The 9,150-nt window shown below is 46.2% G+C and overlaps 1 protein-coding gene across 2 annotated transcripts in view; it reads left to right on the top strand.

Moving 5' to 3' along the window:
• The first annotated feature begins 7,817 nt into the window (after positions 1-7,817).
• The window catches only part of NDRG1 (N-myc downstream regulated 1), a 39,728-nt gene continuing 38,395 nt past the window's right edge, over positions 7,818-9,150 (top strand). The window contains exon 1 of one of the 2 annotated variants that reach the window (XM_066336364.1): positions 7,818-7,846. The gene's annotated coding sequence lies outside the window, so the exon portion shown is untranslated. Of the gene's footprint in view, positions 7,847-8,638; positions 8,876-9,150 lie in introns of those variants that run through there. The other variant, XM_066336356.1, reaches the window with a different exon arrangement.

The following is a 9,150-nucleotide window of genomic DNA, read 5'->3' as shown; positions in this document are numbered from 1 at the left end:
CTGAGTATAAAGTGCCAACCAACAATATTACTTTGTGTTTCCTTGATCCTGTGTTCAAAGTTCTAAAAGCAGCATTTATGACCAACAACTTCAGAAAAAAGCAGTAGCCATTTAACTAATCACAAGTGATACAAGTCATTCAGGGTCTTGAAGGATCAGACTTTCTTTTAGTGAATTGCTCAGCTCTGTAAATGTGATGCTCAGGGCAAAAGAACACACTCTTCAGTGCACTTTCAAGCAGACGGCACATGATATTTCTATGTGAGGAAGATTAGACAATGATCAGGCCTTTTACCAGCTCTTCCTTATCAGACATCGGTGAGGACAGAATTCTGACTTGCACTTGCTTAGCTGCTCCTCAAACTGATAGGCACCCTTCAGCCTGTTCTGCTTGATTTTGAGCTATCTCAGCCTTGGTGAGTTCAAAAGTTCAGCTGGGATGTGAGTTGGATGTTCCTTCAGTGAGGCTGTGAAAAATGGACTGGGAAGGGTTCTGGTACACACAGATGAACCCGTGGCTACGTGTTTGTGTGTATATCAGTGCCTCAGCCAGACTGAGGGGGAGGAAGAGGTGAGGGGGAAGGGAAGTACTTTCCAGATTCCTAGCCAGTAGAGGAACTTATTTAAAAACAGAACAACTAAAGATGGGGGCTGAAGGGAGAGAGGGGAGCAATTGTACTTCAGTTTTGGAGCAATTTTGCTCAAACAAATAATGACCACAGAGAATCAAAAATATGTCAGATTGCATTTGGTGCTTTCTACCCTGGTCAGGATAGGAATTGCAAGCATCTCAGCCCAAGTGACCTGCAGAAAAGTGTTTGAAATCAGGAGATTTCCTGGTGGCTTCCAAGTTCTGTGGTCTCTTGTTTCTAATAGCCACATTTATCAGAGCACAGACTCATACACAACACCTCCTTGGCCACAGTTTCCTGCTAAAGAACAAGTTGATGCAAAGTGTCTTTTTACATAAATGACTTTAAAAGTCCCCTTCCAGTTGCTTGTGCAGCTCCCAAGTGAGATCTGTCTGAACATCTCTAACACTGTGCCTCCAGGGAGGGTGTGAGGAGGGTTCAAGATGGTCAAGTACATAAACCCCCCCCTCCTCCCCCCCCCTTCTCGTATATGAAAGAAGATTTTAAGAAAAGACAATTACAACTTACTGGTACTTCTTTAAATTTGCTGTTGAATTTACAGCACAGTACAGTATTTGCAGTGGATGGTCAGTCAGATTCTCATGGGGCAAACCACAGAATCACAGGATATACTAACTTGAAAGGACCCACAAGATTCATCGAGTGAATACGGATGGAGTCCTGGCACCCCAAGGTTTTGGCCAGGCAGACTAAGGGAAGATTACAAATGCAAGAAGTTGTAGATGACTAATTGTGAGCATTAGCTGGGCTCTGTTAAAATCTCACTCAGTCCTTGAGATGTTTAATTAGTGGTCTAATTAGTCTTTTTGTAGGTCATTTTGGAAAGAAAATTTCCAGGGGAAGAAATGTCAAAGGCTAGATGTTAATGCTGAAAGCAGCACTTTCTAATTGGCTTTCTTTATGCAGAGGAAACTGTCTGACAAACACAAAGTTTCTCATTGGGGATGGGATAGAGAAGGCCACCCCTCTCTGAGAGAGCTGAGAAAAATCCACCCATATTTAAAGCCTTTCAAATTTCCATTTCTCCCACCTCTGACTGCTGTGCAGACTAAGGCACTGCCCTTAGGTCACAGTTAAAATAGGTTTCTATACTTCCTTGCCTGCCCATAGTTGACCACAAAAAGAATCAACCTGAATCTCATGCCAGCTTGGTAAAGCTACATCTCTAAGGAACTTATTGTGTATGTTTCGTGTAGATCACTAAAGCAACTGTCCACACAGGTTTGTACATGTGTGTTTAACAGGTGGACAGATCTGAAGAGTATGACATTCCTCCAGCAGGAGCAAACAAACTCATGCACACTCAATTCTCTAATCCCCCAGCAGCCCCAAAAAGCTTTCTTTTAGACCATTGGACAAACAAGAAGGTAGGTGAGTACCTGGTCACCACAAACATCCTGCTGGGGCCAGCAGCAAGAACAGGGATCTTCATGGGCCACAGCACATGGCACTATACAGACTTCTGGACAGTGGCAAGCTGGTGACAAAGAAGGGTACACAAAGAACCCATGTGAGCAGCCAAACTGAGACTCCACCAGTGTGTTAGACTTTGACTGTGGTGAGTTCACCTTTAACTTGATTCTGATTCACACAATCCTAGAGTCACAGGATCACAGACTGGATAAAGCTGGAAGCGACCACAGTGGGTCATCTGGTCCAACCCCTCTGCTCAAGCAGGGTGATCCCATAAATGGACACATGGCACAGGATCATGTCCAGACAGTTCTTGGATTTCTCCAGTGAAGGAGGCTCCACACCCTCTGTGGGCAATCTGTGCTAGTGCTCAGTCACCCACACAGTGAAGTTCTTCCTCACATGCAGGTGGAACTTCCTGGGCATCAGCTTCTGCACATTGCCTTTTGTCCTACTGCTGGGCACCACTGAGCAGAGCCTGGTCCATCCTCTGACACCTCCCTACAGACACTGACAGACATTGATGAGGTCCCATCTCAATTTTCTCTTTTTGAGGCAGAACAGGCCCAGCTTCCTCAGCCTTTCCTTGTAAGAGAAAAGCTCCAGTCCCTTAATCATCTTTGTTGTCCTCCACTGGACCCACTCCAGGACCTCCATGTCTCTCTTGTCCTGAGCATTCCTGAAATGCCCACATCACTCCAGGTGAGGCTGCACAGGGCTGAGCAGAAGGGCAGGATCACCTCCCCCAACCTGCTGGCAATGCTCTTCCTGATGGACCCCTTGGACACCTTTGACTTTCTTGGTCCCAAGGACACTGCTGGCTCATGGACAGCTTGTTGTCCACCAGGACCCCCAAGTCCTTCTCCACTGAGCAGCTTTCCAGCAGGTCAGCTCCTAATGTGCTGACACCCAGGGTTATTCTTCCACAGGTGCAGGACCCTGAATTTGCCCCTTTAGTCTGAAGCACAGGTGCCACTGAGAACTCGAAAACTCCAGTTGGGCCACCACCAAATCGGGATGTGTGTGATACCACTGCCAGCCTGGGAAAAGGAGTTGCTCTAGAACTAAAACCTCAGCTGGGACTTCTTTCCTTTTGTCTTATCTTGCACAAGTTTCAGTGAATCCCTGCTGGCTTAAGCTTTGCACAATACATTGATCCAAAAATGAACGCTCTCTTTGTGAGTTCTTGGTGTGAGAGACAGGTTTTCATCTAGATATTGCAATTGGAGCCTTTTCTGTTTGGAGGAGGAGTGAAAGTATGCGGCAAATCCCAATTCCCCTTCCAATTGTAGCAGGGCTGTAGAGCTATCTCTGCTTTCACAATGACATCTGTGAGTTGCAGAGCCAAATTCTTCCTTTTCCTGTTTGGCTTGAAGAACTTTCATTATTTTTACAAAATGTATTAACTCCTTCAGGAGGAATTGCAAGCAAAGCATTGTGCAATGGAGGTACATTCACCCTGTAGGCTGTGGCTGAGCTTTTCTTTTAGCAGAAGAGCTGTGCCCAAACACAGCTGAGTTGCGTATCTGACACCAAGCCCCTGGTTGCCTGCATCCTCTATGGGTTACAGATTGTGAGGCAGTACCAGAGAAAACTCTCAGTGACCATAGGTATTCATCTCAGAGGGAACTCACAGCCAGAAACCTTATGTGGAAATAAACATAAAATCTATTTTAGACCGTGTCTCTCTTGGCCAGCTTTAATATTTACCAGTCATCATGTTGACTTCTCCACTTCTTAGGCACTTATTTGTCCATGTACGTTGGACCAAAAGCCTGAGTGGTGAATGTGGGGCTGGGCTGCTGCGTCACTGGGCAGCCGAGTCCTGCTGTGAAATTCACTCTGACTCCACAGCAGCCAACAGAGCTTCCTACAGAAATGCTCCCCTTGCTAAAACACTCCACCAAAACCTCCTGAAGGCACAAACCAGTCCAAAGCGAAACAGATCAACCCCACCCCCCCCCCCCCCCCCAATCCCTCCATTCATTTCAGATAAATGCAATCTTCTGGAATATATTTTTAAAAATCCACTTCCTTTGCAAATGGCAGGAAGTTCTTAATGCAAGACCAAATAAATGACTCACACCCCCATCTATGCTTTTGCATAGCAGCTAAACCTGCCAAAAGTAGTTTCCAAACTGGAAATAAGTACTTTAGTGGGGATATTAATAATACCAGGCAAATCTCTGACAAAGGCATGTGAATCTTCAGTATGTGGTGTTATTTATTTATATTTTTAATTGAGGTCAATGCCCTTGGTTCAAAGCTGCATTGAATAATTTTTGGAAGGACAACCGATATGGATGGCTTCATGTCAGCATCATCCAGGGATACAAAGACAACAACCAAAGGCTATAGTAGAATAAAATTCCCAGTGGAAGGGGTGTGATATTTGATGGGTCACACAGGGAATTCTTTTAACATGAACCAGCAAACAGCAAGTATATTTTTCATAAAACATGCAGCTTAGTCCAAAATTATCCCTCCTGTATTGTTAGTGAGAACAAGGGAACACCCAGTTTCTTTTGCAGTGACTAATAATATTACCACTGCTTAAATGTAAACAGTGTGCAGAGATCTTTCTAAACAAACGCATAATATTTTTTGCAAAATATAATGCTGTACTCCCATTTCATTAAATTCTTTTTTTCTTCTTTGCTGCTGCAGCACAACCACTGAAATTTCCTGAATTAATGCTGGCATGGCAAAAAAAGTAATGTCAAGGGAAAGAGGAATAGTCTCATAATTAAAATCTGTTTCCATAGCACTGAAATTGATGGAATTGACACCCTTTGGAGGACTTTGGATCAGGTCTCCACTGGTGGTTCTGGTGGTTCATCATTTGCACCACACTTTTCCCTGGAGCCTTGTTAGCATTGATTAGTTAATGGCTTTAAAGTGCTATTTAAATGCTGAAATATTGTTAATGCCAGATACTGGAACACATAGGCAGGTTTCTGCTCAGTACATATGACTGGTCTTTCACTAGCATGGAATTATGGCCTTTCATTCTTTGGTTGGGTGGATACCTACAACAGTCAAATTTAGTAAAATAAAATAAAAGAGTAAATCAAGGACTTGTTTACTTTGCTCTTAAATAACTTGAAGACCTATGCTGTGATCTCAGGTGAAAGCCACCAGCAGTCCTGGAGAGGTTTCAGGTTCATTTGCACAGCCTCTTTGCTGGCCTGGGAATGGAGATTGGTGTCAGGGCAGCCACCCCTCCAGAGATGCTGTTCTCTAAAGGACAAGTGCCTGCCAGCTGCACAGAGCTGGTTTATTAAATGAAATAATATTTACAGTAGAAGTATCCATTAGGATTTCAGAGGGCCCACATGGATGGGCAGCTTGTATTGTCTCCCCAGGACAGTGGTTCCTAAAGTACACACGTCTGTACACGTACAGCTCCTGCTACAGGAGCCATCCAGCTGCTGTGGGAATGCAGAGAGAGCAGTCCTGCAGCCTGGCACTGGCAAATCAAGCCTGGAAATTCCTGTTTTTCCAATCTGTCTTCTGCACAGACTTTTTCAAGCAGAGGGGAGTGATGTTCCCCAAGTTTTCAGCCCGTGCTTCTTTCTGGCACAGGTCAGAATTTGGATGTCTAAGTAGAAACGTTATCAATTACATCTTCACACAGTGAAATACTTCCTAACTTGGATTTTTAGAATGACTTCATTTTCTTTCACAATCCACCAGTCTCTCAAAAGTGACTGTAAATCACCATGTTATTCTCAGCCACAACTAGCAAAATAGCTGGGAAGAGTGCATGAACTAGTGAAGGCTCTGTTTGGATGCACAAATTACCAGGCTTCCCAAGCAACTACTCCTCGGGACTTCTACCTACCTGTCTTCAGCGTTTTTTTAAGGTCCAACACTGCATGCCATCTAAATAGCAAACTGCAAGGCTAAAGCAAAAGAAAACACTTCATTTCAGTTTTCCAGTGCATTCCAGACATATTACTTGTTTTTTAACTGCAAAAGTCTTCATCTAGTAAACAGAGAATAGTTCATTCCATCTGAATCTCTGAAGCTTTCAGCCCCTTCCCCAAAAAGCAGCCAAGCACAGCACACTGAAAAACTGCTTGAGGATGGGCCAAATCATACAATTCAGACACTGACCCAAATCTGTTTTCTGAAGGACTGAATGTTTTTGAGCTAGGATATTGTTTCATGATCAGATGAAGGAAGGATTAATCTGTTGGAAAATTAGTCAAGCCAATGTTCTCATTCTAGCATTTGCACTTGTTCCATAACTTTGGTACACTGAGCTAGACAAATCTTCCATAACAAACACAGCATGCCAGTGACCTGATGACGTAATTTTGAACATATGACTTCAAAATAGGTTCAGTTGCAAATTAAATTATCTGTGATGGTTTCATTGGTTTCCTGGCATCACAGTTTAAAATGGTTATGAAAAAGATTAGGCTTTTTATCATTCAAAAAACAAACAAGGCACATACAGAACAGTGCTGTCTTAGGATGACAAATGCTCTCTTGCGTTGGTCAGAAACACTTTTCATCCCTGCAGATATTAACTAATCAAAGGGAAGAAAACAAGACATTTCCTTTATTCTACACTTGGTAATACTTCAGAGTTATTGCTGAACAACATGATCTCCCATAATTTTGTGGTGAAAAAGGAACCAGAGTTCCAGGGTTCTACTTCCAAAAGCAGCAGTTTCTGACTCAGGTGCAGAAGCTTAGGAGAAGAGAAGCTCATATGCATTTGAACAGAAACAAGCTTTTGTAGACTCGACTTGATAACCTTATTGTAGAGCTGAGAAAACAGAGGCTGAGAGTTTTACAGACTTTCAGAGTTTGAAGAATTTCTGATTTCCTCTTCAGGCCACTTCACAAGGGGGAATGACAACATGCTGTAGATTTCATGTGTTTGCGTCACAGTAACACGCCATAAAAGTGAAGTTTGGTAAGTGGAATCACATGAGGGAAGAGTGTTTTACAGAAAAGTCACAGAAAAGCAGCTCAGGCCGTGAGTTTAACCCGCCTCCAGGCGAATGGCTACACACAGAACTGTGTATACAGGGATACTCTTTGCTCAGCAGGCGGGGGCCTCTTTTTTGGAATAAATGATTAGCTGCGTTTCTTGCCAAAGGGCAGTTCACTGGGAAACTCACCCAGCACTTGCAGCACCCGCTGCACTCTCTGAACTTCACCAGAAATGTGCAAAGGCATTATCTCTCTCCTGCAATTACAGTTCTTTCCTAGTGGTCATTTTAATGTGCGAGCACAAGATTTTCCAACTCTGGTCAAAAGACTTTATGTCTTCCCAGAAGCCTGTCCTCAGGACTTTGACCACCTGTGCCAGGACCCCGCTGTGGCCGTCCTGGGCTCAGCCTTTGCAGGACTGCTGCTCGGTCCTTGGGCAAGCCCTTGCACATATTCCCGTCTCCTGGCCAAGCTGCCGAAGCCCCGGGGAAGCGGGACGCGGGTCTCCGCTCTCCAGCCCGCCCGGGACCGCGATGTCAGCGCCGAGCGTCCTCCGCCTCCAGGCAGGAGCGGCCCCGGCCTTGCGGGCGGGTTCTGGGGCTCCCTGCGGACACCCCGGGTTCCAGGGCTCCCTGCGGACACCCCGGGCTCCCGCAGGGCCGGACCCAAGCCCACAGCCGCCGCAGATACCCGGGGCGGCGGGCGGAGCCGTGAGGCGGCGGCACCGCCCGGCGGGCGGGGCACGGCTATAAATGATATAAATGGTCCCCGCGGCCGCGGGCGGCGGCCGGAGCGACACGGGCGGCGCAGGGACAGCGGGAGTGCGGCAGGTAAGGGAGCTCCCTCCGTCTTTCCGTCCATTCGCCCACCCCCGTGGACCTCGCAGTCCCCTCGACCTCTCATCCTTGCCTCAGCCTCCTCCTTTTCCGTCGAACTCGCTCCCTCTCCCCGTCTCTCGGGGCCGCTCTGTTCCGGGGTTTGGGTGACTCTCAGCGGCTCCGAAGGGACAGCGCCCGGCGCGCCCCGAAGCGGACCCCGGCCCTGCCCGGGAGCGGCGGCGGCTGCGGGATGCTGCTGCCCGGGTCCGGGCTCCCGGGTGGCAGCGGGATGGGCTGGGATGGGTTGGGGAACAGCTGTGAAGCCAAGGCGCATAGTTTCTCCACGGAAAGTTGACCGGTGGGTGATGGATTGCTTGTGTTTGTCTGCTCTCGCAGCTCTGTGCTGGGTTTGGAGCGCAGCACAGCCCTGGCCGGTGTCCGGGCAGTTGTTTCAGTGGGGTTGTTGTCATCCATCGTGTGTGACGACGGGCGGTTCTCCAGCCGTGCTTCCAGGCGCTGCTGGGCTCAGAGCACTCGAGGGGTGTTTGCAGTGGAGGCACAGCCGTGCACTGGGCTTGGTGAAAAGAGGGATTTCACTTCTGCTAAGGAGGAGGGTTTGGTTAATGCTGTTCATCATCGTTCAGTTTTCCTATGAAACACTTGCAAGTTGGCATTGCTCACTGCATAACGCACTCTTTCCCAGCGCCCTGTTTAACCTCCCATCCCCAGAACAGGACTTCAGATCGAAGTATTTATCACCTATGTTATTTTGATGATTTTTCTCTCTCTGGTTTAAATAGGAACTGTATTTTGAACTTGGAAAATACAATTGTAATGACATGGGCGAAGTCAAAGACAACCTGAAGCTGTCTGTCCAGGTTCTCTGCATGGTGTTTTGATTGTTTTGCTTTCTTCTGGCTTTTTATCAACTTTTTTTTTGTGTGTATCCAAGTGCGTTAAAGATACACAGCTGCTGCAAAACTCACTGTTGAGGGCAAGCAGTGGAAATAACCTGTAAAGTGGAGCTATCAAGTGCTTCAGGTAAACATCTGAGAAGCTTGCCTTGCTGTTTTTAGTCTTGGCTGTTACAGGTATAATTTACATCAAAACTTCAGCCAGTGGCATTAAGCAGTGCACTTTGAACTTGGCTCTGGGAACATGTTTAGTGGTTGGTTTTTGTGGGGTTTGTTAATTTTTTGTTGAGTTTGGTTTTGTGGTGGGGTTTTGTTGTTGTTTTTTTGCTGTGTGGTTTTTTTTTTTTTTTTTTTTTGTGGGGTTGGTTTTTTGGTGGGTTTTTTTTTGTTTGTTTGGTTTTT

The sequence above is a fragment of the Sylvia atricapilla genome, chromosome 1, assembly GCF_009819655.1.
Source record: "Sylvia atricapilla isolate bSylAtr1 chromosome 1, bSylAtr1.pri, whole genome shotgun sequence".
Classification (NCBI taxonomy): Eukaryota; Metazoa; Chordata; class Aves; order Passeriformes; family Sylviidae; genus Sylvia; species Sylvia atricapilla.
Note: the sequence above shows the minus strand (reverse complement) of the source record. Positions and strands in the feature narration are given on the sequence as shown.